At 44.2% G+C, this 23,604-nt stretch overlaps 1 protein-coding gene across 1 annotated transcript in view; it reads left to right on the top strand.

Annotated features, from left to right (window-relative positions):
* LOC146174295 (THAP domain-containing protein 1-like) overlaps window positions 1-23,604 on the top strand; it is a 92,588-nt gene that overhangs the window by 51,832 nt on the left and 17,152 nt on the right. The window lies entirely within an intron of this gene.

The following is a 23,604-nucleotide window of genomic DNA, read 5'->3' as shown; positions in this document are numbered from 1 at the left end:
GGCGTACCCATGCGTAACATTGAGTGACTGGTTCAATCAGCGAGAACTGTGTAACCACTACTATGAATTCCAAAATGCTCCTCCTCGAGGCATACCCATGCGTAACATTGAGTAGTTGGTTCAACCAGCGAGAACTGTGTAACCACTACAATGACTGTCAAATTGCTCCTTGTCGAGACGTACCTATACGTAACATTGAGCAGTTGGTTCAACCAGCACGAACTGTGTAACCGCTACAATGACTGCCAATATGCTCCTCCTCATGGCATGCCCTGCGTGACAATGAGTAGTTGGTTCAACCAGCGAGGACTGTGTAACCACTATAATGACTGCCAAAATGTTCCTCGAGGCGTACCCATACGTAACATTGAGTAGTTGCTTCAACCAGCGAGAAACTGTAACCACTGCAATGACTTTCAAAATACTCCTCCTCGAGGCATACCCATGCATAACATTGAGTAGTTTGTTCAACCGGCAAGAACTGTAACCACTACAATGACTGCCAAAATGCTGCTCATGGCATACACTGTGTGACAATGAGTAGTTGGTTCCACCAGTGAGAACTCTGTAACCACTACAATGACTGTCCAAATGCTCCTTCTAGAGACGTACCCATGCGTAAAATGAGTAGTTGGATCAACCGGCGCGAACTGTGTAACCACTACAATCACTGCCAATATGCTCCTCCTCATGGCATGCCCTGCGTGACAATAAGTAGTTGGTTCATCCAGCGAGAACTGTGTAACCAGTACAATGACTACCCAAAATGCTCCTCGAGGCGTACCCATGCATAACATTGAGTAGTTGGTTCAACCAGCGAGAACAGTGTAACCACTACAATGGCTTTCAAAATGCTCCTCCTCGAGGCATACCCAAGCCTAACGTTGAGTAGTTTGTTCAACCGGCAAGAACTGTGTAACCACTACAATGAATTCCAAAACGCTCCTCCTCAATGCGTACCCATGCATAACATTGATTAGTTGGTTCAACCAGCGAGAACAGTGTAACCACTACAATGACGGTCAAAATGCTCCTCCTCAAGGCGTACTCATGCGTAACATTGAGTAGTTTTTTCAGCTGGCAAGAACTGAGTAACCACTACAATGACTTTCAAAATGCTCCTCCTCGAGGCATACCCATGCGTAACATTGAGTAGTTGGTTCAACCAGCAAGAACTGTGTAACCACTACAATGACTGCCAAAATGCTACTCATGGCATGTCCTGTGTGACAATGTGTAGTTGGTTCAACCAGCGAGAACTGTGTAACTACTACAATGACTGCCAAAATGCTGCTCCTCGAGGCGTACCCATGTAACATTGAGTTGTTGGTTCAACCAGCGAGAACTGTGTAACCACTACAATGTCTGTGAAAATGCTCCTCCTCGAGGTGTGCCCATGCATAACGTTGAGTAGGTGGTTCAACCAATGAGAACTGTGTAACCATTACAGTGACGGCCAAAATTCTTCTCGAGACGTCTGCGTGACAATCAGTAGTTGGTTCAACAAGCGAGAACTGTGTAACCACTATGACTCAAAATCCTCCTCCTCGAGGCATACCCATGCGTAATATTGAGTAGTTGGTTCAACCAGCGAGAACTTTGTAACTACAACAATGACTGCCAAAATGCTCCTCGAGGCATACCCATGCGTAACATTGAGTAGTTGGTTCAATCAGCGAGAACTGTGTAACCACTACTATGAATTCCAAAATGCTCCTCTTTGAGGTGCACCCATGTATAAATTGAGTAGTTGGTTCAACCAGCGAGAACTGTGTAACCACTACAATGACTGTCAAATTGCTCCTTGTCGAGACGTACCTATACGTAACATTGAGCAGTTGGTTCAACCAGTGCGAACTGTGTAACCACTGCAATGACCGCCCTTATGCTCCTCCTCATGACATGCCTTGCGTGACAGTGAGTAGTTGGTTCAACCAGCGTGAACTGTGTAACCACTACAATGACTGCCAAAATGCTCCTCGAGGCGTACCCATGCGTAACATTGAGTATTTTCAACCAGCGAGAACTGTGTAACCACTACAATGTCGAGGCATACCCATGCATAACATTGAGTAGTTTGTTCAACCGGCAAGAACTGTGTAACCACTACAATGGCTGCCAAAATGCTACTCCTCATGGCATGCCCTGTGTGACAATGAGTCGTTGGTTCAACCAGCGAAAACTGTGTAACCACCACAATGACTGCCAAACTGCTCCTCAAGACGTACCCATGCGTAGCATTGAGTAGTTGGTTCAACCAGCGCAAACTGTGTAACCACTACAATGACTGCCAATATGCTCCTTCTCATGGCATGCCCTGCGTGACATTGAGTAGTTGGCTCAACCAGCGTGAACTGTGTAACCACTACAATGACTGCCAAAATGCTCCTCGAGGCGTACCCATGCGTAACATTGAGTATTTTCAACCAGCGAGAACTGTGTAACCACTACAATGTCGAGGCATACCCATGCATAACATTGAGTAGTTTGTTCAACCGGCATGAACTGTGTAACCACTACAATGACTGCCAAAATGCTACTCATGGCATACCCTGTGTGACAATGAGTAGTTGGTTCAACCAGCGAGAACTGTGTAACCACTACAATGACTGTCCAAATGCTCCTTCTAGAGACATACCCAAGCATAAAAATGAGTAGTTGGTTCAACCAGCGAGAACTGTGTAACCTCTACAATGACTTTCAAAATTCTCCTCCTCGAGGCATACCCATGCGTAACATTGAGTAGTTGGTTCAACCAGTGAGAACTGTGTAACCACTACAATGAATTCCAAAACACTCCTCAATGCGTACCCATGCATAACATTGAGTAGTTGGTTCAACCAGCGAGAACAGTGTAACCACTACAATGACGGTCAAAATGCTCCTCCTCAAGGCGTACTCATGCGTAACTTTGAGTAGTTGGTTCAGCCGGCAAGAACAGAGTAACCACTACAATGACTCAAAATGCTCCTCATGGCATGCCCTGCGTGACAATGAGTAGTTGGTTCAACCAGCGAGAACTGTGTAACCACTATAATGACTGCCAAAATGCTCCTCGAGGCGTACCCATGCGTAACATTGAGTAGTTTTTTCAACCAGCGAGAACTGTGTAACCACTACAATGTCGAGGCATACCCATGCGTAACATTGAGGAGTTGGTTCAACCAGCAAGAACTGTGTAACCACTACAATGACTGCCAAAATGCTACTCATGGCATGTCCTGTGTGACAATGTGTAGTTTGTTCAACCAGCGAGAACTGTGTAACTACTACAATGACTGCCAAAATGCTGCTTCTCGAGGCGTACCCATGTAACATTGAGTAGTTGGTTCAACCAGCGAGAACTGTGTAACCACTACAATGTCTGTGAAAATGCTCCTCCTCGAGGTGTGCCCATGCATAACGTTGAGTAGTTGGTTCAACCAATGAGAACTGTGTAACTGTTACAGTGACTGCCAAAATTCTCGAGATGTCTGAGTGACAATGAGTAGTTGGTTCAACAAGCGAGAACTGTGTAACCACTACAATGACTCAAAATCCTCCTCCTCTAGGCATACCCATGCCTAACATTGAGTAGTTGGTTCAACCAGCGAGAACTGTGTAACTACTACAATGACTGCCAAAATGCTCCTCGAGGCATAGCCATGCATAACATTGAGTAGTTGGTTCAATCAGCGAGAACTGTGTAACCACTACTATGAATTCCAAAATGCTCCTCTTTGAGGTGCACCCATGTATAAATTGAGTAGTTGGTTCAACCAGCAAGAACTGTGTAACCACTACAATGACTCTAAATGCTCCTCCTCGAGGCATACCCATGCGTAGCATTGAGTAGTTTGTTCAACCAGCGAGAACTGTGTAACCACTACAATGACTGTCAAATTGCTCCTTGTCGTACGTACCTATACGTAACATTGAGCAGTTGGTTCAACCAGCGCGAACTGTGTAACCACTACAATGACCGCCATTAGGCTCCTCCTCATGGCATGCCCTGCATGACAATGAGTAGTTGGTTCAACCAGCAAGAACTGTGTGACCACTACATTGACTGCCAAAATGCTCCCCGAGGCATACCCATGCGTAACATTGAGTAGTTGGTTCAACCAGCGAGAACTGTATAACCACTACATTGACTGTCAAAATGCTCCTCAGTGCGTACCCATGCATAACGTTGAGTAATTGGTTCAACCAGCAAGATCCGTGTAACCACTACAATGACTTCCAAAATGCTTCTCCTCGAGGCGTACCCATGTATAACATTGAGTAGTTGGTTCAACCAGCGAGAACTGTTTAACCACTACAATGCCAAAATGCTCCTCGAGGCGTGCCCATGCGTAACGTTGAGTAGTTGGTTAAGCCAGCGAGAACTGTGTAACCACTACTATGAATTCCAAAATGCTCCTCCTCGAGGCGTAGCGATGTATAACATTGAGTAGTTGGTTCAACCAGCGATAACTGTGTAACCTCTACGACGACTCAAAATGCTCCTCTTCGAGGCATACCCATGCATAACATTGAGTAATTGGTTCAACCAGCAAGAAGTGTGTAACCACTTCAATGACTGCCAAAATGCTACTCCTCATGGCGTGCCCTGTGTGACAATCAGTAGTTGGTTTTACAAGCGAGAACTGTGTAACCACTACAATGACTGTCAAAACGCTCCTCGAGACGTACCCATGCGTGACATTGAGTAGTTGGTTCAACCGGGGCGAACTGTGTAACCACTGCAATGACTGCCAATATGCTCCTCCTCATGGCATGCCCTGCGTGACAATGAGTAGTTGGTTCAACCAGCGAGAACTGTGTGTACCCATGCGTAACATTGAGTAGTTGGTTCAACCAGCGAGAACAGTGTAACCACTACAATGTCGAGGCATACCCATGCATAACATTGAGTAGTTTGTTCAACCGGCAAGAACTGTGTAACCACTACAATGACTGCCAAAATGCTACTCATGGTATACCCTGTGTGACAATGAGTAGTTGGTTCAACCAGCGAGAACTGTGTAACCACTACAATGACTGTCCAAATGCTCCTTCTAGAGACATACCCATGCATAAAAATGAGTAGTTGGTTCAACCAGCGCGAACTGTGTAACCACTACAATGACTGCCAATATGCTTCTCTTCATGGCATGCCCTATGTGACAATGAGTAGTTGGTTCATCCAGCGAGAACTGTGTAACCACTACAATGACTACCCAAAATGCTCCTCGAGGCGTACCCATGCGTAACATTGAGTAGTTGGTTCAACCAGCGAGAACTGTGTAACCACTACATTGACTGTCAAAATGCTCCTCCTCATTGCGTACCCATGCATATCATTGAGTAGTTGGCTCAACCAGCGAGAACAGTGTAACCACTACAATGACTCAAAATGCTCCTCCTCGAGGCATACCCAAGCTTAACATTGAGTAGTTTGTTCAACCGGCAAGAACTTTGTAACCGCTACAATGACTGCCAAAATGCTACTCATGGTATACCCTGTGCGACAATGAGTAGTTGGTTCAACCAACGAGAACTGTATAACCGCTGCAATGACTGTCCAAATGCTCCTAGAGATGTACCCATGCGTAAAAATGAGTAGTTGGTTCAACCAGCGAGAACTGTATAACCGCTGCAATGGCTGTCCAAATGCTCCTAGAGATGTACCCATGCGTAAAAATGAGTAGTTTGTTCAACCAGCGCGAACTGTGTAACCACTACAGTGACTGCCAATATGCTCCTCCTCATGGCGTGCCCTCCGTGACAATGAGTAGTTGGTTCATTCAGCGAGAACTGTGTAACCGCTACAATGTCTACCCAAAATGCTCCTCGAGGCGTACCCATGCGTAACTTTGAGTAGGTTCAACCAGCGAGAACTGTGTAACCACTACTGACTCAAAATGCTCCTCTATGCATACCCATGCATAACATTGAGTAGTTGGTTCAACCAGCAAGAACTGTGTAACCACTACAATGACTGCCAAAATGCTGCTCCTCGAGGTGTGCCCATGCGTAACGTTGAATAGTTGGTTCAACCAGTGAGAACTGTGTAACCACTACAATGAATTCCAAAATGCTCCTCCTCGAGGCGTACCCATGTATAACATTGAGTAGTTGGTTCAACCAGTGAGAACTGTGTAACCACTACAATGACTGCCAAAATGCTCCTCCTCGAGGCGTACCCATGCGTAACATTGAGTAGTTGGTTCAACCAGCGAGAACTGCGTATCCACTACAATGACTTCCAAAATGCTCCTCCTCATGACATGTCCTGTGTAACATTGAGTAGTTGGTTCAGCCAGTGGGAACTGTGTAAGTACTATAATGTCACAATGTTTCCTTGTGACATGCTTTGCATGGCATTTAGTATTTGGTTCAATTAGTGAGAACTGTATAACAACTACAGTGAGTGTCAAAATCCTCCTGTTTTTGTGACAGACCGTTCATGACAATGAATAGTTTATTCAACCAGTTAGAACTGAGTAACCACTGTAATAGCTCAGAACGGGTTGTCTTGTGTGAGGAGTGCATGATTGAGGAAATATGTATTGGAAGCCATGATCTGTGTTGATATCTTATTTTCATCAGCCAGGTTCCATCAACTTGAGGACAGGGGCCAATTGTGATCTCAATGCCTGTTGCAGTTTGCTGCAAGCCTGGTCTCTGCAATATTTCTAGTATTCTACTCCGCCTCACTTTTTACTGCTTGGCCCATGCCTGCATTTCCTTGGGATTTATTGTTACCCTTGCAAACCATTTGTGTGGCCAGCACAGACTATCGAACCTAGCCCAGTTGTTCTCTTCCTCTCCGGCCAGGGTATGTTTATAATTTTTGTTACCTTTCATGTTACAGTCTCATGGGTGAGTATGGGCTAGGCACAGCCTTATACAGGATATTTTAATTTTTGCTGTAACATTATTACTTTGTTTTAAAGAAAGCTACAGTACACTGCTTATAGGTTGCATGCTCTTGCTTAGTTGATAATATGTTGAAGCTTAATTTTTGAACAGACATGCTATAATTAGCTTTCTAGTTAGTCCCAAAACAAATCACCACATATAAACCTTTCAGGCCCCACTTATATGGGGCAGTAATGTGGTTTCAGTTTTTCAGAGTGTTTTGGTACTGTAAATATTTTTCTTTTATTCTAGATTCCAAGGCAGCATACGTTCAATATCTTATGTTGTTTTTATTCCAAAAGTGCTGAATTGTGTTTGACATGAAGTCCTCCTTTTCCATGCCCAATATTTTCTTGTTTTCTCTCCCATCCTTTGGGAGTGGCCAGCTTGTTGCATACGCCTTAGAAGTGATCTAATAGCACTATAATTTACACACCATGCCTTTTTTGTAATCACTGCATATTCAGTAGGATTGCACCTGTTTGCAGGCCAGTTCTCTCATGGCAAACTAATGAAACATTGAAACAAGCATTGCATTGTTGTCCCCCAAATTCTTTTGTTTCACCATGCATGGTGTGCTTTCTTGTAATGTGGCAGCATTGAATACTAGTCTATCATCTCACCTTTACAGTGCTAAAATTGGACTTTCATACGCCAATGGCTGTTGAGTTGTGCATTTTATGCACCTGCAACATTAGAGTTTTAGAATAGGGGACCCCAAGCTTTGGGGCCCCCAAGGAGCTTGGGGCGTCGAAATGCGCATGCGCAGAACGTAAGGCGCTTGGGGTCTTGGGTTAACGCTAGGGGCGTCCCCTATTTTTCGGAAATAGCGTTCGCCCCAAGCCGCTGTTGGGTCGCTTGGGTTACGGCAACATGGCGGCGACCAGCGGCGGCCGCTCGCCTCGGCACACATTCGTCATCACCGCTCCATGGTGTCACGCGTTCATGGCAAACGAAAGGCCAACGAAGCTTATGCTATGTCTCATGATGCCCGCACCACCAAATTTTAGCAATAAAACGCCCTATATTTTCTGATTGCTTCCGGATTTACCGAGCTGCTAGGCCTAGCGAGTTCGCCTCGTTTGGTTGCCATGGGGACCAGACGGCGGAAAGCGCAGAAGGTTCAAATGAGTTTTCTCGGCCTCGGCCTGGATTGACAATTGGCCGATTTCGTCTTGTATGACAAAAACAGTTTATATAACTGGTAGTTTTAATATAGTTTTGTGCAATAGTAGCACTTTTTGATGAACAAAATAGCGTTGTTGGCTCTTATATATTTAAATGCTTTTTCTTGGTTTACCGTCGTGGCGCTGCAATCGACGAACGCAAGCCCGGCTCCGCTGCGTTGGGAAAACCCCTATTCTAAAACTCGCCGCCGCACGCTATTTCCTTCGGGGCCCGAAGCCTTGGGTCCCCCTATTCTAAAACTCCCTATTGCTGCCCTCACACATTTCAGCATCAGACGGGAAGCTTTCATGTCTTACTTAGTCTGTTTATGTTGTCGGGACACTTCGCCTACAGAATGTAACGTGAATGATTGGGAAGTACGGCAAGGAGATAACTGTATTTGTGTGCACTAGTTTTCGGTCACTTTCTAATACAAAAATCTCGCATGTGAAGTATCTATGTTCACTTATTCCCTTGCAGGTGACCATCATGCAATGCGCAGTGGTGTCTCTTCAAGGTCGTTCTTACGATTTCAGCAGACGTTGCAATAAATGGCTGCCCCAATTTATGTGCTATGTTTTGCTTATAGAAACTAACATTGGGAAGTACGGCAAGGAGATAACTGTATTTGTGTGCACTAGTTTTCGGTCACTTTCTAATACAAAAATCTCGCATGTGAAGTATCTATGTTCACTTATTCCCTTGCAGGCGACCATCATGCAATGCGCAGTGGTGTCTCTTCAAGGTCGTTCTTACGATTTCAGTAGACGTTGCAATAAATGGCTGCCCCAATTTATGTGCTATGTTTTGCTTATAGAAACTAACATTGGGAAGTACGGCAAGGAGATAACTGTATTTGTGTGCACTAGTTTTCGGTCACTTTCTAATACAAAAATCTCGCATGTGAAGTATCTATGTTCATTTATTCCCTTGCAGGTGACCATCATGCAATGCGCAGTGGTGTCTCTTCAAGGTCGTTCTTACGATTTCAGCAGACGTTGCAATAAATGGCTGCCCCAATTTATGTGCTATGTTTTTCTTATAGAAACTAACATTGCCAGAACTGAATGGAGCATTCTGTTGCTGCCTCTACACATGGCAAATTTCATGTGAGGAGTAAATTGTATCAGTTATGTTGTAGTAAATACTAAATGAACCCTGATGTATGCATGGCACAGGAAGAAAACAGTGCACAGCCAGGTAGGAAAGGGAAGCATGTATGCCTTTGTCTCCCTGCCGATGTAGGTATTGTTCACAGAAGGGGTGCAGTGGGATGAAGTGGGGAGCTGCATGAGCTAGTCCATTCTCCTTCCTGCCTTTCCCTATCATTAGAGGCACAATAGAGAGATTTAGCTTGCAGAAGATGTACAAACCTAGACCTATACCAGTTTGCCAGACATCTGCTCAGGCGAGGTGGCCGCTATTATCCCCACCCTTGTCGATGAGTGAGCGTGAGCAGGCGTGGTCTGGTAAAAAGGTATACGTATATGTTTACACATCTCCCGCAAGCTAAATCTTTCTGATGTCCGTGAGTATTGGCGAATCTAGCCCAGCAAAACACCCATCGGCCTATCATAAATGAACCTTTTTTTTTTCATCTGTACTCCTTATGCCACTTCGTCCTTTTGCAGTTGAGTTTCTTGAAGCGGCTGCGAAGCTATATTCAAAACGTTGCTTTCTGAGAGGACAGCTACCGGCGCACGTGTGCCACTGCAAACTCTAGGGAACAGAGCACGCACCAACGAAGATGTGAGCGAGACAACTGCTGGATACCACTGGCTGAAACTATTTTTTGTGGTCCACTGGCCAATTCCTTTTTCGACCAATATTTGAGAGTAGCATGACACACGTAACATCTAAACGATGGATCATATGCGTGGTATGCCAGCTGGCATATCGTGATGTCATGTGCGAGTCTGGCCAGCATACCATGCAGCATAACGTGGCGACATTTATAGCACTCGCTGTCAAACACATAATGTCTAGATTTTGCGAGAAATACCACTGGCTACCAACCGTGTGCATGGATGAAGAACGTCACTTTATCAGCCAGACTGCAGGGCAGTCTGTATTGGCTTCACTGTATTGGCTTCATCGTTTGATACTTATATTTGGGCTTATTTTCCCATTTATTTTATACGCGCATGGTGTCCCGCCCTCTTCCTAGCTTATTCCGTTTCATGAAGGGTTCTGTCCCCTGGATTGTCGGAAGCATTGCGGCATTCATTGTGAACCATTGATGCACTCAGCCCGGAAGATGGTTCGGTGTCCATTTTTTCACTAATGCCAATTGCCTATAGCACCGCGTGGCCTCCGCACTTAGCTGCAATGACAACAAAGTAGCTGTTAACTCGTGAGGAGCACTTGGACACGACGACGATGACGATGTTTGCTGCACAGGGCGAGAGTGTTGTTGATATTTGACATGAGCTTTACCGGCGATAGCATAGCCACCGCAAATAAAAAAAATATTTTGCAAATTGTAAAACAGCACAGGGTACGCAAAAAGCAAAAGTCCTCCAGTTTCTGGCAGAAAACGGTTTGAATGACTCTTTAGTATGCTTTATGGAAAGTTAGAAAAAGAAAAAAAATGAGTACCCCCCCCCCCCCATTCTCGCTGGTAATGACTGCTGAGTGAGCACTGAAACATCAAATAAAAAACAATAATTGAACAGTATGTTGTGACAGTAGGTATGACAGGATGCACCCTGGACGCCTCATGCCCACATGCAGTGACGCGGGTGAGGGTAAGTGGGTGCACATGAGCGACACGTCTCTAGTAATACTTATGTCTCCGATACGCGAACAGTATCTGCAACACTAATAATACACAAAAATAGTTTGGATGTACATAAATAAGTCCTCATTGGTCACTGCACAATGGGACAGGAGCAAAAATGAGAATAGGCATTCATGTATATGAAAAAACTCTGCCATGAAAAAACACTATTTCTAGTGCGCGTGTGTTCTTGGTTTGCAGGACTATCGGCCGAAGATTTATAGAATGACATCTTGGAAGAAGGTAGCAGAGCAGGCAACAAAACAGAAAATGCACACAGACACAAGGACAACGCTGCACTGACAACTTTATTGATTTCAACCTGCACATGTTATACCAACTAGCTCAACTTTCTACTCCGTTATTATAGAATTAGAGTAGCAGGTGCTTCTTGCAGAGAGATTTTGATACGGGGCTTTTGACATTTGAGGATTTGGGCACCGGGAAATCGTTACGGGGGCATTGCGAAGCCGATCTAACAACGTGGGGTGTTGGGAACGGGTGTCTTCCATATGGGGCATTCGTGGTATAACCAGCAGTATTTGTGCTCTAATTTCTAAACAGTGGTTTCGCAGAGGTCCTTTTATTGAGACTGCAACACACGGCGAAAATGTGGGAAGAAAAGGCGCATGGAATTGTGCATAGATGCTATGAGCGCTGCTCCTGATATCTGCTCCAGAATTGGCCATGCTGTCGTGATGAAAGAATTCTTGCTCTAACTAACAGACTACCACTTTCGGATTTTTGCAGACGGCCCAATGAGCACATAAATATAACCGCCAAAGATATTTTTCTTTTGGTGTTTGATTGAATCACTAGTCATGTATAAAAGACGTATCTCCACTTGAAACAGGTGAGCAGAATGGAGTACGCAGTCGCGCAAGGTGGCGGGCTCAGCTACCTCACAAGCGAGGGCATTGAGACATGCTATAGTGCACCGAGTGCCAGTGCGCCCCCAGAGACACATCTACTGGGAGTAAATTGTATCTGGTAGAGCTAGGGTGCAAACAGCAGTGGTCAATATTGACATGCATACCGTGTACAGTTCTCACGTGCTTGTGCTGGATAAGGTGGTAATTATGGTTTGCTTCTGCTGTAGACGGTTGCTCAAAAGCGCTTGAAAGGGAGGGAGCATGACACAGCACAAGTGTATTCATAAAATACTTAGTCTGAATTCACGTAACGATTAAAAACGAAAGGTTTGAGCGACATGCAAAATTGGAAAATGAACTTGTGCGCATACGTCTGGTGAATGTGATCGGATACTGGAAGGCCTATTAGTACATTTTGAAAAGTCTGGCCAACACATGGTAGAGAGAAATATCGAAGTGAATAAGCGAAACACAAACATGAGTGTTTCATAGTGCGCATCCACAGAACAATCATTCTTGTCAATTTTTTCACTGCCTCCATACCAAGTCAGTTGTAGAATGGTTTATTGCAGCCTTCTTTTTCAAAAACATATTCACTGCAGAAGCTGTAGTGAAGCGCAACATCAATTTCTTCAATCGCTGTTTTTTCGTGCTCTGCTGTTGCATATGGTTATGAACGTTATAAAATTCGTTCTCAGCAGATAATCAGAAGTGCCGGAATTCGCTTTTCTAATTTTTATTTTGATCACTTACAACACTCGGCTTCTAGGGTCAACTTTGTAGAAGTGCTGCCGTGGACCGTACCGCACCGCGTGGAAGGAACAGTTTCGAATGCAGACAATATAACAAGCAAAGCAACGCTGCTGAGAGAACAGCTGGGAGCATTTCAGTGCGATAATAAAAAGACAGCATAGCAGAGAAGTGCTTGCCTAGAAGTAAACAAAATTACTGGATTCCTTCGACTCACTCGCAGTGGCAGTGATGTGGCTGTGTGTGTGTGTGGTTGATGTAACAATCTAGCAATATAGCTGTAGTAGAAGAAAATTGCACAGCAAAGTACGTAGTGAGTACAGCTTCTCGGACTGCAGTTGCAACACTTTTGGGTCACTTCGATTCATTTTGCGAAAAAGCTCCTGTCATATTGACAATTTCCTAGCTATGTCATGCGCATGCTCGATAACTTTTCGGCTCCCATTCTTGCTCGCCATTCCAGGCAAAAATGAAGAACTTCTCTTCAAGAGCTTTTTACGAATGGCATTTCCTTGATCATCGCGCTGACAAATTGCTGAAGAATAATTAGGTGCAGCGAAAGTGCATTCCAGGCTTTCATAAATGCACATCGAGTCTCTCCGCCTGTACTTCTCAAGCCAGAATACATGGTCAGGTTTGCCAGCGTCCTTTTGTGCCAGAATAACATACAGCGTGAAAGTGTGCCCAGGTAGGTCCGCAGATGTCACGTGCCTGTGAGCACTCGAAATACTAGCTGGCAGGTTTTTGTGCCTTTGCAGCTGAAGGTAGGCAGGCGAAGGGAGACATGCCTTTGTCACACTGCCATGGGTTGCATTGTTCAGAGTAGGGGTGCTGTGCGGTAACGTGAGACTTGAATCAGGAGAACCAGTCAGAAAGGACAAGTACGAAGAGAAGAGATGTACACCAGGACCAGGACAACTGAGGTAGCCCATTGTCCACAGGCAGGGACTGAGGCTTCGCCAAGCCCACCGCCCCTTTGTAGATGAATTTTCGCTATATATACAGGAAGCTTGGGCAATACAGCCCAGCAAGCGCAATTTGTAGTGTGTTTTATTGACTAGTCTATGCACCTCAAGAACGTGATGCGTCGAAGCAAAATCTTCCTGAGGCAGGGTAAGCAGATCAACAAAATTACTCATCATCATCCTGGCTATAAACAGTACACAGTAAAAGTCTCTGACATCCTTCGGACATAATCATTTGCCAGCTGCATCAAAGCGAGGGTACATAGCCCATTTTTGGCCCTCAGGATGAAGCGGCAGTTCAGCTAGTTGGCAATACAAATAAAAAAAAGGACTGAATAGTAATGCATTTCTTGTCCTGCGTGCTTTTCATGCCCTTGTTCCTTTTGAGCTACAACCCCATCTAAACATAATTCATTAAGCAGACATGTTTAACTGCATTCATGCTACAAAATATGCCAAATCGCACTCTAAGAAATGTCATTGTTTTTGTGAGTGGACAAACTTCTGATAATTATGAGCTGATCTTGTGTACGCGACTGCTCCCTCCGAAATCTACCACTTGTGGCAGGTTGAAATAAAACTTATGTATACGCATGTAATGCTTAGTTTTTTCTGCAGTTCGAATATATATATATATATATATATATTTGTGTGTGTGTGCATTCATTACAACATAAGTTGCAGTCGCAGAAAAGCCATAAGGTGTGCTTTTTCAAAGGCAAAGTGGCTCACTCTGAAACTAATGAATGAAAATTTTTATGGTGAGCAATGATACTTTTGCGTGGTTCTTGGCATTATGCAGTGCGTTTCAGGCCCTGCAGTCAGATCCCACATCTGTAAATACTATGCGACTCTTTCACTGTTTGTAGTTATCGAATGTCACTGGAAATTGTTTCTGAACATACAGCGCAGTGGTCGCCGATAGCCTACATATAGTCCTTGTTTCTGGCAAAAGGAGCCCGGCAAATTGGACGACCAGCTCATTCATATGGGGTTCTCCGTGCTTGTATGTAATTTCTTGCTTGTTTTGGTGCGTTATGTCCACACCACTAACCAGGCCGGCTGACTCTTTTTCAACTCTGTCCAGGAGATGGTCAAAGGTGCTAAGGCTAACGCAGGCACGCCTCCGAGCATTTTTGTGTGCTTTTGTTGTGCAAAGTTTGCTGGGTTCTGGCAGAAAATTCTTTTCAGCCGTTTGAAAGAGTACTGAACAAGGGTAGAGGGGGAGCCTTAGTTCGCAAGCAGAGCCAATGTTTCCACAGGTGGACTTGTGCATTAAAAAATCATTAGTACTTTACACATTTTTTTCAGAGTAGGAGCAGTATAAGCACCTCAGTTGTGTCCTAAAAAGAAACTCGCAGAGTGCGTTTGCTTTCGATTTCCGCTGTGGGACCCTCATTTAGTAGCTTATACTCGCAAGTTTTGCCATTTAGCACAAAACTCTGCAAATGTATGTGACGTATATATATATATTTATACACACCAAAATGAAATCTTGGCCACGGTCAATAGTAGTGAAAAATGAAGACGAACGTGTGAAACAATTTATTGACGTTTCGGCTGTTCCACAGCCTATATATGTATATGTATATATATATATATATATATATATATATATATATATATATATATATTTGTGTGTGTGTGCATTCATTACAACATAAGTTGCAGTGGCAGCAAAGCCATAAGGTGTGCTTTTTCAAAGGCAAAGTGGCTCACTCTGAAACTAATGAATGAAAATTTTTATGGTGAGCAATGATACTTTTGCGTGGTTCTTGGCATTATGCAGTGCGTTTCAGGCCCTGCAGTCAGATCCCACATCTGTAAGGCAGCGACAAGTGTTTTGTTTTAATGTAATAGCATTAAAGGGCTAGGGATACCACATTTTTGTGCTGTACTTTTGTGTTGTAAATAGGGCATAGGAATTCTGCAAGCACAGAGCACGGTGTTAGAAGCCCAAAATCGCATTACATAACTTAACGTATTATTAGTATGCAGCAGTTATGGTTTCGGTTCATAGTTGCCAGGTTTCTAGCTTGACGTAAATAAACAGAAGAAATAACATTGAAATATCACGTGGGCCAAAAGCTGATGACGTCAACAAGTAAGCCTCATCGTCTGCTCTGTTTGCAGCATGACTGCACCGCATGCTCTCATGGCGGAGTCACTCAGCAGAAAGAGGTGGTCAGCTGCATCCGTAAACATGATGTTTGCATTGTTTTGGTGATCCTGCCATGCTGCATCAACATGAAATATTTGAAAACATGCCGTTGTTGCCTGCGAACAACTGCTGCCAACTCGCTCTCTGGCATCTTGTTGCTCAACGCAGTGCCGATATCGGCCGCTGCTTTGCTACATTTTTGCCCAAATTCTTACGCTATGAAAGTGAGTGGGAAAATTTAAAAAGCGAGAAAAGCTTCGACAACGAAAGAGCGCGTGTAAATGCCCTCAAGTGTATAGTTTGAATCGCACTGATCGAGGTACTGCTTTCATGCGCCGCTTTGAGTGCCGCTTTATGTGTGTGAATGTGGCGATTGTTGAGAGAAAATTCTCAAATTTTAGCAAATGAAAGTTGTCATCGAGTATAGTTTTGGCAACAGTGAACTGAAATCGACAGTTGCTTCGCAGAACGTGCGCACAATCACCACGAAGCGCCGGCATGACCCTGGTGCTCCTAGCAATGCTGCAAGCAGCACGGAACAGCCGTCGGCGCTATTTGTGGCGAGAAAATTAGGCCAATTGAGGACAGTCACCATAGATGTGTTTTATTGAGCTTATTTTATCATGAGACAGGCTTTCTATAACAAAGCGGTGACGGAAGACGAACGTTTATTACAGCATTGAGTTGCTGACTCGTTCCAAAGTGCTAGCCTAGCGACGAGTATGGCAGGCAGAGAGCAGTGCAGTTCTTCGCCTGGCGTGCCCGCGGGAGGTGCCGTTGACAAACGCTCTACACTTGTGCAGGCATGTTACTGTTGCACGAGTATATCAACAGTCCTTATAAAATTTGTCTGTTCTGGTACAAAGCCAAGGAGTGCTACACTGCCTCACTGCTGTACTGCCGGTCACTCTGGTCTCGGCTACAGCGACCGACAACGCTGTCCACCGACCATTGCCACGTCGTCGGCAGCAGCCTTCGCAAATTTTACAATGAGCCATCATGCTTTCTGTGCGTTAGAACTGTTAGAATGCTACGGGTGCAATAGAACATCCGAATCGAGCTGACCAGCAGCATCGTCTCTTATGTCAGAAAACTGTGCAATGATGTCACAAATACTTGATTATGGTTTTTTCAGTGAACGTACGTCACAGTCAATGTGCTAGTGATGGGTCTGAAATGCAACAGCGAGCATTTCCACTAACTTTTCAAAAATTAAAATGTTTTCTACGCCTTCCTTGAGCCTAATACCTGACTATGATGGCCTTCGAACACAAAGCAAGCGCCTGACAAGCTTTGCACAACCGTGTAATTTCTTGTTTCTGCCCCTTAAAAGGCACCATTCCCCAGAAAATATGGCATTGGCATTGTGAGCAATAAAATTGTAGAGGTTCAACTATCCTTTAACCGAATTTCATGAGCATTAGCCATCAGGCACAGTCACTGCTGCTGTTTTGATCTTGGCTCTCTTCCTTGCTTGGTAAGCTTCCGAGCCGAATTTAGCATTAGTAACCAAACTTTGATTATTCCAGAGCGCTCCACTATGGCAGTTCTTTCTCTCTGTCTTCTTTGAGTACCTCCTTGCTCCCTTCACTTTTGGCATGGTTCAAGTGTCCACCCAGAAGGTTCTTGAAACCCATGAAAACTCTTGATTTCTAAAACGCCATATTCAAGGCCTTGAAAACCCTTGACAAATGCGGAGGTACTTTAAAGCCCTTGCATTTTAGGCTCAGCTATGTTTAGCGGCTTCGGCTGAGCTTCTGGCCACACTTCAAAGCTGAAAGCCAATCCAATCTGATTGGTGTCGGTATTTGCGGCTGCTCGCTCGCTCAGTCCACTAAGCCTCTCTCTGTAGTGGTCAGAGTATGTAGCATGTTTCACGGGTTGTGAGGAAAGCTGAGTTTTTCATTTTACCAGGGAAGTGCAGTTTTCAGCAGTCATGGCTGCAACATGACGCATATAAGCAGTGGATTGCTTTCAACCCTTCGGACTTGCATCGCGCGAAATGTACGATATGCGGTAAAGCCTTCGACGTTTCATCCATGGGAGAGTCGGCAGCCAAGTCACATACAAAGTGCAAAACACACGGCAAATGCAAAAAAACGCCGTGCAAAATAGTTCTATTCGAAACTATGCGGTGACCGTTACCAGTGAGCAAACGGAGATCCGTTGCCTTCAACGTCATCGGACTTACGCCATGCCTGCAGAACAAACGAGCTTGTGACCGATGCTGAGGTATTAAGGACTATGGAAGTGGCACCTTGCCACTATTCGTACAGTTCATCATCGCACACGGGTGAACTGGTTAAAAAAAGTTTTTCCGGACAGCGAAATTGCGAAAGCCTTCTCCTGCGACAAAAAGAAATGTGCGTACGTCCTGTGTCATAGCCTGCAGCCATATTTTCTCTCATGTCCGTAGCAGCAAATAGAACAGTGCGACTGTTATGGTGTCCTTTTCGATGAGTCGCTAAACGACTACCTGCAGCGAACGCAGATGGACATCCACACCCGATACTGGGATGCTGTTTCTGAGCATGTGTCTACCAGGTATAACACATCTGTTTTCATGGGGCATTGTACAGCTGAAGACATCCAAGAAAAGCTTTTGGGTGCCCTGAAGGGTTTGCCACTCACAAAAATGGTTCACCTGTCAATGGTTGGTCCTAATGTAAATTTAAAGTGTATGAAGAATTTCCAGTCTCACCTGCTAGACAACCATCAATTTTGATGTCTGGAGTTAGAGACTTGTGTACTTCACACACTGCATAATGCCTACAATGCTGGAGTTGCTGCTAGTAAAGGGGTTGCTGTTAGTAAATCAGTTCCTTGTTCCACGATGCACCTGCGTGGAGGGACGACTTTGCATCTGTTACTGGCCAGGCATCATACCCTCTCAGCTTTGTCTCACATCGTTGGGTTGAGAATGTACCTGTTATTGAACATGCTATTATTCTGTGGCCAGATGTGACCAAGTATGCGCAGCATGCAAAAATGAAGCAAGTAAGTTTGCCTAAGTCTGTGGCATTTAGCATGTTTCAGATGCCTGCCGTAATCTGCTGACATCAGCAAAGCTTCAGTTTGCTCTTTGAATTGCAATGATATTCAGGCCGTTTTTGACTGAATACCAAGCTGACCAGCCGCTGATGTTCTTTTTAGCAAAGGACCTTGAAAATGTTGGGAAGCTAATGACAAGGTTTGTAAAGTGCTCTGTGCTATCAGCATCTGGTGGAATTGTGAGCCTCATGAAGATTGATATGGAGGACGCAAAAAATCATGCTCCCCTTGAAGAAATATGTATTGATCACTCAGCAGAGCAAGTACTGAAGGCTGCCAAATTGAGTGCAAAAGATGTGCTTACATTTAAAATGGAATGTAAACGGTTTCTAATTAGTGCAACAAAGATCTTATATGAGAGCCCACTAAGATACCCCCTTGTTATGGCTCTCTCTTTTAGATCCCCGTCAAAGGTCCTCAAAGCCTGACGAGTGCCTTGCAGGCTTTAGGAAAGTTTTGGATGCTCTCATTGCAGCAAACAGGTTGAGCGAGCATCAACACAATACAGTGCTTGCTGAATACACAGAGCTGTGGCAGAAAGAAAAACACAGCCTTCAATTATTTGAAAAATGTTCTAACAGCTTGGACACGCTTTTTTGCAGTCTTTTGAAGTTCTGTGCTTCATGCCCAAACCTCTAGGCAGCAGTCAAAGTGCTCCTCATTTTAAGCCGTGGGCAGGCTACTATTGACAGGGGATTTAGCGTTAATTGCAAAATCTCCATCGAAAATATGGAAGAAATTTCCCACATATCCCAAGAAATGTGTGTGACACTGTGAAGAAGGCTGGCGGAGTGCTTAAAGTTGCAATTACGAAGGAGCTGCGGAAGTCTGTTTCATCCGCATGGCACCGTTACCAAGCGTTGCTGGAGGAAGAAATGAAACAGGGAGCTTAGCAGTGAAGGCAGTCAAAGAGAAGTCATATTGAAGATGAAGTTGAGTGTAGTAGATAGAAGAGCAAACTTGAAAGAACAATTGCCAACTCTATGACATCTGACAGCTATGATGAAAAAACTGAGGCCGCAAATGATGTCACATATATTGTGAAATCAAACAGCCTTAGGAAAACTGCAAAAGAAAAGATGCAGGAGCTGCAAGCCATTGACTGTGAAATAGCAGAAAAGCTTCATGAGCTTTCATAATGTATTTGTTCAACAGCCTGTAAGTGAATGCAGTTTATTACTAGCAGCAAGTGTCGTTGCCTGTATTGTGTTACCAAACAAGGGCTGAAAAACTGCAAAGGAACCGAAGTGTGCAGTGTGTGAATTCTAGTCTGTTTGGAGGTGATGTATGCTTTATTTCCTTTTTCTTTTCAATAAACATTGGGGATTATGTTGTCGAAGGCATTTCTTTCTCTCCAAAGTACTAAACACGTCACTTAAATTTCTTTAAATTACTGTGTCAGGGCCTTGAAAGTCCTTGAAAACCCTTGAAGTTGTTCTTTTAAAGCTGCTACAAATCCTGAGGATCCTTGGACCACCGTCTTCACCCCTTCTTCCTCTCCACTGCAGCTGGTGCACGGTGTAGGAACGTACATGGGAGTTGTATGGGACAAAGTCGTTGGTGCAAATCGATAGTGTACACTAGGATCTGACTCAGTAATAGTTTTGTGCTCCCTAACACATTGAATAGTTTGATACTCCTGCTAACCTTCTGCGTGAAGTAGATGCTCCACAAATTTTGAAACAAACGGTGTTGCTAAGTAGTCTGACCTTAGTATAATGATATTAGTGGAGCGAAAGTATAAGTTGTGTTGGGGCACCCAAGTGTGACATGTAAAAGAATGATGCGACCTTGGGTCATGCTAGAATTGCTAACACTCTAGTCACAGCCTTAACACAAGCAGGTGGCAGCTGGCGTGACTGAGTATTGATTCTTCGATGGTTTGTGTGACATAATGTGACTGAAGTTTGAAGCAGCTGCCGATTGCTCATTTGAGGCAGGATGGTGTAGAAAGAATCAGCCTTCCAGTGATCTTGGATGCCGAATCGGGCATGCTACTCCTAGGCCGCACAAGCACATTCATATGGCTTAGTTATAGCAGAGCTTTGTATGTACGCTATGTGGGTGCCTAAGACCGGTAGGTGGATTATCTGGTAGCTTAGAACCATACTTTAATTAGAATATGCAAAATATTAGAGGCACAAATTAAGGGATTAGTAATTAATCAAGCAGAGTCTACATTTATGCGAACGAGGAACAGCAAGGCGAAACATAAACACGAGCTTTTAACACTGTCGCGTCATACCTTTAAATGCAGAGCTTAAATGTCCCCCGTAATTTTTTATTTCTTTTTCACGTGTGCGCATCTTCCTCTTCATAATGCTGGTCCCACGATGCTGCATAACCCACTGGCTGATCAATGCCTGGCCATGTCACCTGCCAGCTACCACCTGCCAGTTGCATCCTTGCGGTCTTATTAGGCTGCAATACTTTATATGATGGTTGCTAAGATTTTGCTGTTTTATTCCCATCTCATCCTTTTATTTGTATGGAGTTCCCTAGTTGGAAGCTCATTCCAACTCGACCATGCATCCGACCTTGCGGCATTGACGTCCCACAGCCTTTCCACCAGCACACGTGTATTACAATACCTGGTCATAATGAAAGAGTGCTGAATAAGGATTGAGGGGCAGCCTCAGTTCGCAAGCCGAGCCAACATTTCGACAAGTGGACTTGTCTTTGCCTAGGCTTTCGTCTTTGTCTTAATACCTAGCCATGCCACCTGGCACCTGCTAGTAGCATGCTCGTGGTCTTTCAAGTCTGCAAGGCTACAAACAGTGGTTGGTAAGGTCCTGGTGTGTTCGATTTCCATCTCACCCTTCTGTAAGTTGTTTATGCTTATATTGATGATAAATTAAGAAGATTCCCCATTTATGCTTTGCATGATTTCATCAGTGCTCCTGGGCATTATTGATTTCACAGCATTAACTATTAAGTTGCAAGATCTCCCAACTAAGCGTCAGCATTGTTGCCATCTTCAAAAAGCATGCATGTAATTAAGGATAAAGAAAAATGCGCTACCCTGCTGTCGAGCGCGTCGTTTCCACGCGAAGTAAGTGTTGATCTCGCCTGCTGTATGCGATAGTGAACTTGCATGACTGTGGTTGGTGCTGGGTCACTAGATGCATACCTTGATTGACTGATCCATACTTTAGTACAGTTACTTAACCTGCAGCCTGCATTTAGAAGTATAGAAGCTTGCCAAGCTTTGAGCATTTTTGTCTTTTTTGGAGCAGTTTATATAGGGAGACAAAAACGCTCAAAGCTTGGGAAGTTTCTATACTTCTAAATGCAGGCTGCAGGTTAAATAACTGTATTAAACTATGGATCAGTCATTTCCTCATTTTGAATTTCATTTCCTCAGTATTCTTTTAAAGTATCTTACCGCCAACTGCGCAGTCGGTAATAATATATATGAAGTTATCACTCACTGATTCTACACTTAAGCTCCCTTACTCAGTTAAAGCCGAATATGTGTTCTGCAGTGAGACCCTGAATTCTTCTACTTTCCCTGTTACCCCAAATTCGTTGATAGCCTTCTTCCTTACCAGTTTCATCCATTTTCTCTTAGTAACTGTTCACTAAATCCAGACCTAACCATACAATGGTCACTCCATTGCACCTTTCCGATGAAGTGCGCATCCTGTACTACCTCAGAGTAAGAGCTCAATGCAAAATATATTTCATTTTAATGTCTCCATTCGGATATTTCTAGTCTCGCTTTGGTTCTTCTATTTGCTAAAGAATGGTTCGTAAATTATAGTTCTACAACTCCACTACTGTATATCCTCTATACTATTTCTACAGCCTATTCTATACAGTCACCCACTGCCTGATCTCCAGCTAGTTTTTTTTGTCTACCTTCGCATTGAAGTCGCCCATCAGTACAGTACACTCTGTTTTTGGTTTAGCCATTACCGATTATACATCTTATAAAAGCTTTAAACTACCTGCTTATTGTGGCTAGATGAAGCGTAGGCCTATGCAACTTTCAATTTATAAACCCCAGACCTGGTTTTGAAAGTTCCATCAGCACGCTGATTTGTTTCTCCTTGTCCTATTGTTGCTGTGAATGACTTCATTTTTGAGGTGCATATCTTTATGGACGATGCATGAGCTGCAGTTCCGAAACGACCCGAATAGTGTAGTTACACTGTGCTGAATAGGAAGATGCGTAGTATATTTAGTAAATATATATATATATATATACCCCTTCATGGATCACTGCCTTGTCGTGGCGGAGGGGCTTGCGAAACTCGATGAAGTCGTGAGCTCTGCTGTGTAGGGCCACCCAAGATAGACAGGTCACGGCAGAGAGTTCTGACAAAATGTGTTTCACTGGAGAAGGTAATGGCAACCCACTCCAGTATTTCCTGCCAAGAAAACCCTATGGCCAGTCACAATACCATTAATGATATGGCGCCGGAAGATGAGCCCCCCAGGTTGGAAGGCGTCCCACATGTTACTGGGGATGAACAAAGGGCGATTCCTAGTAGCCCCAGGACGAATGAAGCGGCTGGGCTAAAGCCAAAAGGACGCTCAGTTGTGGATGTGTCGGGAAGCGACCGGAAAGTCCGATATTGCAAGGAGATATATTACATAGCAACATGGAATGTAAGATCTATGACGCAAGGTAAACTGGATGTCGTCAAGCGAGAAATGGACAAATTGAACATTGATATCTTGGGTATCAGCGAGCTCAAGTGGACCGGACTGCGAGAATTTAACTCCGGCGACCATTATGACTTTTATTGTGGGCACGAATCCAAGAGAAGGAATGGAGTCGCTCTCATAGTAAACAGAAGAATGGGCAAAGCAGTGCTAGGGTACAACCCCAAAAACGACCGAATGATTTCACTTCGGATCCAAGGTCACCCTTTCAACATAACAGTTATCCAAGTCTATGCACCGACCACTACTGCTGAAGAAGCTGACGTTGAGAGATTTTATGCGGACCTACAATGCATTTTAGAC

The sequence above is a fragment of the Amblyomma maculatum genome, chromosome 11, assembly GCF_055883805.1.
Source record: "Amblyomma maculatum isolate TAMU_Amacu chromosome 11, ASM5588380v1, whole genome shotgun sequence".
NCBI lineage: Eukaryota > Metazoa > Arthropoda > Arachnida > Ixodida > Ixodidae > Amblyomma > Amblyomma maculatum.
This window is presented reverse-complemented; position numbering and strand designations above follow the sequence as displayed.